The 6,298-nt window shown below is 35.9% G+C and overlaps 1 protein-coding gene across 1 annotated transcript in view; it reads left to right on the forward strand.

The window, feature by feature from the left end:
* Positions 1 to 1,086: 1,086 nt before the first annotated feature.
* LOC144975412 (solute carrier family 22 member 7-like) overlaps positions 1,087 to 6,298 on the forward strand; it is a gene marked incomplete in the record, with an annotated part of 30,019 nt that continues 24,807 nt past the window's right edge. The window contains 1 exon segment of the mRNA XM_078919452.1: positions 1,087 to 1,665.

The raw sequence follows: 6,298 nt of genomic DNA on the forward strand, positions 1-6,298 counted from the left end.
GTAGAACAAGATTGGCCACACGTAGCACTTCAAGACTCGGAATCTAATCCCGAACGACATCTGTTTGTTTTTCAAAATGTTTTCCAGGTCCACGAAGGCCTGTTTGGCTTGAGGTAAAAAAGCCAAATTATGTTCTAGTTACATTTGAAACAAACAAAGTTTATCACTGATCTCGTCTCATTGATAAAATATCAAGAAAATCGGCCGATAAATAAAAAAGTTGCTAAAAAAAGCTAAAATAAACAAAAGCAATTTTAAAAATCAAATTTATTCGTAAAACAGTTGGTTTTCAACCGATTTTTCTGAAATAAGGACCAATGTACTTCTTTTTTCAAGCTGATTTCAACAATGTGACTATCAAATTCCTCAGAATTTTATTTTTTACTTTTAGATTTTAGCTTTTAGGCCTACTCAAAAAGGTGTTATATTCCTTGCGTAACAATAGCGTAATACATGGACGGTGAGATTCACAATTCTACACGAATGGACGGTGGCGGCATATCAAAGAGGTGTACCAAATTTATTTACCAACTACTTTTCTTAGTGCTAAAATTACAAAGTAATAATTTCCCGTCAGAAAAAATAACTCTCAAGTTCCTATCACTTTATTACAATAAAATTGATACCACGAATGACAAAATCGCCCCACAAATAAGAGAGTTATAAATTATTCATAATATTTTATTTAAACTTATTAATATAAACCCGATCATTGGAGCCAAGTCTAAATGTACAAGTAAAAGTGTAGTTTAATATGTCTAATTTGGTTTATTATCATAAACCTGGTCTTTTTTTTCTATTTTCCGTCCACAAATCAAGGTTAATCGAGCTCAGTCAAAGACATTCATGTAGAGATTAAATCGCACAGCGTCCCTGGTTTCATATAAAAGAAAATGGCGGCGCTCGACCTCTCTCTAGCCAGTTTTGATGACGTTTTCCTACCTGTTGTCGTCTCTTGTCCTGTATTCTCTATGAGTCATGTTTGCTGAACGGTCGATCGCTTGACCAGTTGAATACGAAACTGATGATGATGCATGCATGCATGTGCTGACTGAGTCCTGTCCAGTGGTAGATAATTCCACAGAGCCTTTGGACCCGTGGGGCGTGGAGTTTATCACGATGTCTATAGCGTGAAAGAGACAAAAATAGCAATTTCATGCTTCCCTTTCGAAACTACTTTAGTAATAACAATAATATGATATAATATATACTTTATTCATCCAAAAGAATGGAAATTCGTTTACAGACGTGGCATGCATAAAAATGTATAAACACAAAGTTGAGAACCTACGGTGACAATGTATACAGATATATATGCAAATGCACAAAAATGTAATAATATACAACCAAGAACTAATAGCAACACTTTATATATTAAGTTGATAAATTGAGATAGGCCATACCTCTGGCCTTTAGTCCGAACTTGTGTGTGTATATTTAAAAGATAGTATTTAATTTAAATCACAGTTGCGCGTTAAAAATTCGAACACCATGTGGCAAAAATGAATTAAGGTGACGTGTTGTCTTTGTTTTAATAGATATAAGGCGACGGCTCCTCATGGAGAACGTAATATATTTGTGAAGGGGGTGCTCGCCATCCTTCATGACTTTCTCCATTTTACTTAGACAAAATATCTTGAACAGTTCTTCCACATTGGAAATTGGGTGAGTAAAACTCCTGGCTTTATCAATTATCCGATCAATTTTCTTAATTTCACAAATACTGGCATTTCCACACCATGCTGTAATACAAAAAGTAATAACGGTCTCCAAAACGGATCTATAAAAAAGGGTGCATAACGTTTTGTCTATGTCAAATTATGAAAGTATCCAAAAAAAATACATTCTTTTGTTCAATTTAGAGATAACAGCATCGGTTTGTAAATGCCACTGCAATTTATTGTCAATTAAAATACCCAAATATTTGTAAATCCAAACTTGCTCAACAGCTTGATTGTTAATTTTGGAATTTGTGTTCTTTCTAAATTCAAAAATCATTTCTTTGGTTTTTTCTACATTTAATTTCAGGGAGTTATCTTCACACCAACCAACAAATTTGTCGATCTCAGATCTGTATGCCGTTTCATCATCTTTAAATATTAATCCTTGAAGGGCAGTGTCGTCAGCAAATTTTAAAATTGAGACCAAGTCACTTGAACATTCATTTGTGTAAACCGTAAAGAGGCGAGGAGAGAGAACAATAAGAAGAAGAAGAAGAAGAAGAAGAAGAAGAAGAAGAAGAAGAAGAAGAAGAAGAAGAAGAAGAAGAAGAAGAAGAAGAAGAAGAAGAAGAAGAAGAAGAAGAAGAAGAAGAAGAAGAAGAAGAAGAAGAAGAAGAAGAAGAAGAAGAAGAAGAAGAAGAAGAAGAAAGAAGAAGAAGAAGAAGAAAAAGAAGAAGAAGAAGAAGAGAAGAAGAAGAAGAAGAAGAAGAAGAAGAAGAAGAAGAAGAAGAAGAAGAAAGAAGAAGAAGAAGAATAGTAATAGTAATAATAATAGTAATAATAATAATATTAATCATGATAATAATAATAATCAATAATATAATAATAATAATAATAATAATAATAATAATAATAATAATAATAATAATAATAATAATAATAATAATAATAATAATAATAATAATAATAATAATAATAATAATAATAATAATAATAATAATAAAAAACAACAACAACAACAACTATACAAATAATGAATGGCATTTATAATGCTTCAATCCCCACAGACTCTAGGGTAAACATACACAAGTGGGGATTATCAGGCCATCTACCCAATCTCTTCTGAGTGGAAAAGATGGGGAGGGCTGAAGAAAAAAAAATATAATTCAATCGGGACTGGTATCGATTCCTTTTTATGGGAACCGATTACTCTACCAACTATCGGTACGATCTATCGGACTTTGTAGGGATATTGCTTGTTGACAGCCTCAAACTGGTAAAGAGGCTATGTGGTCTTGTGGTATGACACTCGCTTTCGGATCTGAAGGTCCTGGGTTTGAGACTCTTTACTCATATTCTCTCACCGTACTCAGGTGTAAAATGAGTACCTGGCCGTTAACAGCGTTGTCTTTGTCCGAAAAATTGCAATATCACCTAACAGGCGTCATGTCCCGTCCTACATGTTAAATGTTGCTGTTGACCAGGGATCCCTTGTAAAGCGCTTTGAGCACATTTAGTGGATATTGCGCTATATCATTCTCAATTTTAATTTTAATTTAATTGAACATCAACCTCTGACGACCACGAGCTCTTTTCCCCTCTATGTAGCCACTGAGTGTTAGGCTTTTAATGTACCCTCATCACCACGCATGGCCAACAAAGCCCATTTACTTTTTTTCTGATGTTTTTCACAATTTGATTAAATAGTCTGATTTCACGTCGCCCAGCAACGGCGGCCATCGTGGTTCTAAACAAAGAAAATCAGTACTTTTTTTTTCTTCATGCTGGCTAGAACTTTTCATATGTCTTGTGATCAGAATACGTAAAAGTCAAAACATGATCAGATTTATGGGTTTTTTTTTCCTCTGGACACACTTTTATGCTCGTTAGAGTAGTATTTCATAAGGGCACCCGCCATTGTTCCGATAGTTTAGAACCAGTTGCTAAGTTACTATGCGACATTATGAGGGAAGTGACGTCACGACTTTTGAAGGCTATTTGGATGGATTTCCCTATTCTATTCAAAACTTCTACGTTTGTTATTCTATCTCACCATTTGATGTTTACCAGTCTTTATTACGACCGCGTATCGAAATATTCTAGGCGGTTTTGACATTCCTTGTCCAGAGTCCAGGTTTCACGCGTGTAGAGGAGAGAAGAGAGAACGTAAGTTTGGATGAACTTAAGTCTCGTGAAAAAATGTATCACAATAGGAAAGTGAATTGAAACTTCAATTTAGTAAACAAAGACAGATAATGTGGACGTGTCGGTATTTCCCTTTATCAACAGAACACGATGGATGAAAAACTAAAGACGAATTAGAGATGCCGTCTGTCATTTCTCTTGGCTACTACCAGGCTATAAGTTAACGATGGCTACGATCAGGTTATATGTTAACAATGGCTACGACCAGGCTATAAGTTAACGATGGCTACGATCAGGTTATATGTTAACGATGGCTACGACCAGGCTATAAGTTAACGATGGCTACGACCAGGCTATAAGTTAACGATGGCTACGATCAGGTTATAAGTTAACGATGGCTACGGCCAGGCTATATGTTAACGATGGTTACGGTCAGGCTATATGTTAACGATGGCTACGATCAGGCTATAAGTTAACGATGGCTACGACCAGGCTATAAGTTAACGATGGCTACGATCAGGCTATAAGTTAACGATGGCTACGATCAGGCTATAAGTTAACGATGGCTACGATCAGGCTATAAGTTAACGATTGCTACGATCAGGCTATAAGTTAACGATGGCTACGATCAGGCTATAAGTTAACGATGGCTACGATCTGACACTGTTTTATACACACTTTTTCAGATCTTTGTTTGTTACTCCAAGACGCTGTGGAAGTGAGCTAGTGAAATATTGAAAATTTTTAAAATATATAAAGCAGCTTCATAAATAACAAAATTCTAATTTTTCTTTCATTGGATTTTAGTGTCTGTGCACCCGAACGCGAACGGGCGCGCGATAGCGAGCGTATGTATGTGTGTGTTTATGTCGGCTGAAGAAGGGTTTTGATAGCGGAAAAAATCCGTATTAAGCTTCTTTTTTTTTCTTTTTGAAGTATGTGAACTTCATTATTTTTGTGACAAAACTTTTTTTAAAAAGTACTACAGTCTTGTGATCCAGCCTGACACTGAGAAAAAAATGACGTCAAAAGACAAGTCTTTTTCCACAAAAGAAAACAAATCGTGAGTTGTATTCATTAGTTCAACCATTGGAATCACTTGTTTCCTTGAGCTCTACTAACGACAACTCACTAGACGCTACATAAACCTAAAATGAGGTCAAACTGCCAATCCTAGAGGGTTCTAGTGTCAGGCTATAGATAGTATGCAGATGACGTCACTCAGGCCTTTGTTATTGTTTTTGCCATCCGCGTTTGTGAGTTGTTCTCACTAAACTGTATTAACCAGACTATAAAAAGTCATGGTTACACAGAGTTTGTGTGTTGGTCCGTTATACTTCCGGATGGCAATGTTGTGAACTCCTTGGCCAAGCGCATTCTATCTATAGGTTAACGATGGCTACGCTGACACTGACCAAAAATGACGTCAAAAGATAAATCTTTGGCTACAAAAAAAAATCGTGAGTTGTATTCAATAGTTCAACCAATGGAATGATTTGTTTCCTTGAATTCTACTAACAACAACTCACTTGTCGTTGCACAAACCTAAAAAATGACGTCAAACTGTAAGTCCGAGAGGGTTCAAGCGATGGCTACGGTTCAAGCGTAGCCATCGTTAACATATAGCCTGACACTAGAACCCTCAAGGACTGGCAGTTTGACGTCATTTTTTAGGTTTGTGTAGCATCTAGTGAGCGGTCGTTAGTTGAGCTCAAGGAAACAAGTTATTTCATTGGTTGAACTATTGAATACAACTCACGATTTGTTTTCTTTTGTGGCAAAAGACTGGCATTTTGACGCCATGTTTTGGTCAGTGTCAGGCTATAACTTTACGATGGCTACGGTTCTTGTGTCAGGCTATATGTTAACGATGGCTACAGTCCTGTCCGACTAGTTGAAACTCGCATCAATTTACCAGTAGATTTATGACCAATCAAAATATGGAATCTGTGACACACCCTCACGCGTGCTCGGACAAAAATAATTGGTTGTTTATAAACATTAAAGTTAATGAAATCGACTCTTCTCTGATCATTGTTATTGATTTTAAACCGCCAAACGGGTGACAAGTTATCACAAGATTTTCTCGATCAGATTTTGAACATTTAACTTTACACCTCGTTTTCTTTTTTTGTTTTGTTCCATTGATACTATGCGCTTGGATTAGAAGCTCACAACATCGCCATCCGGAAGTATAAAGAACCAACGCACAAAATTCTGTGTAACCATGAACTTTTATAGTCTGGATAATACAGTTCAGTGAGAATTACTCATAAAAGTGGAAGGCAAATACCAATAACAAAGACCTGAGTTACGCCAACTTCATTCTATCTATTGATCAAGCGGTAGAGCAGTGGGTATTTTACTTAGTCACATAACATCAATAGTAAAACCTGTGAAGTTGTCTATGTTTACAAATCACTGCCATTGTTTACAATATAATATGATGACTGTCCGAGAGGCGTGGTTATCTAAAAAAAAAAACAATATGA

This window comes from Berghia stephanieae, chromosome 6 (assembly GCF_034508935.2).
Source record: "Berghia stephanieae isolate SIO BIC M18660-M18661 chromosome 6, UCSD_Bste_1.3, whole genome shotgun sequence".
NCBI classification, from domain to species: Eukaryota; Metazoa; Mollusca; class Gastropoda; order Nudibranchia; family Aeolidiidae; genus Berghia; species Berghia stephanieae.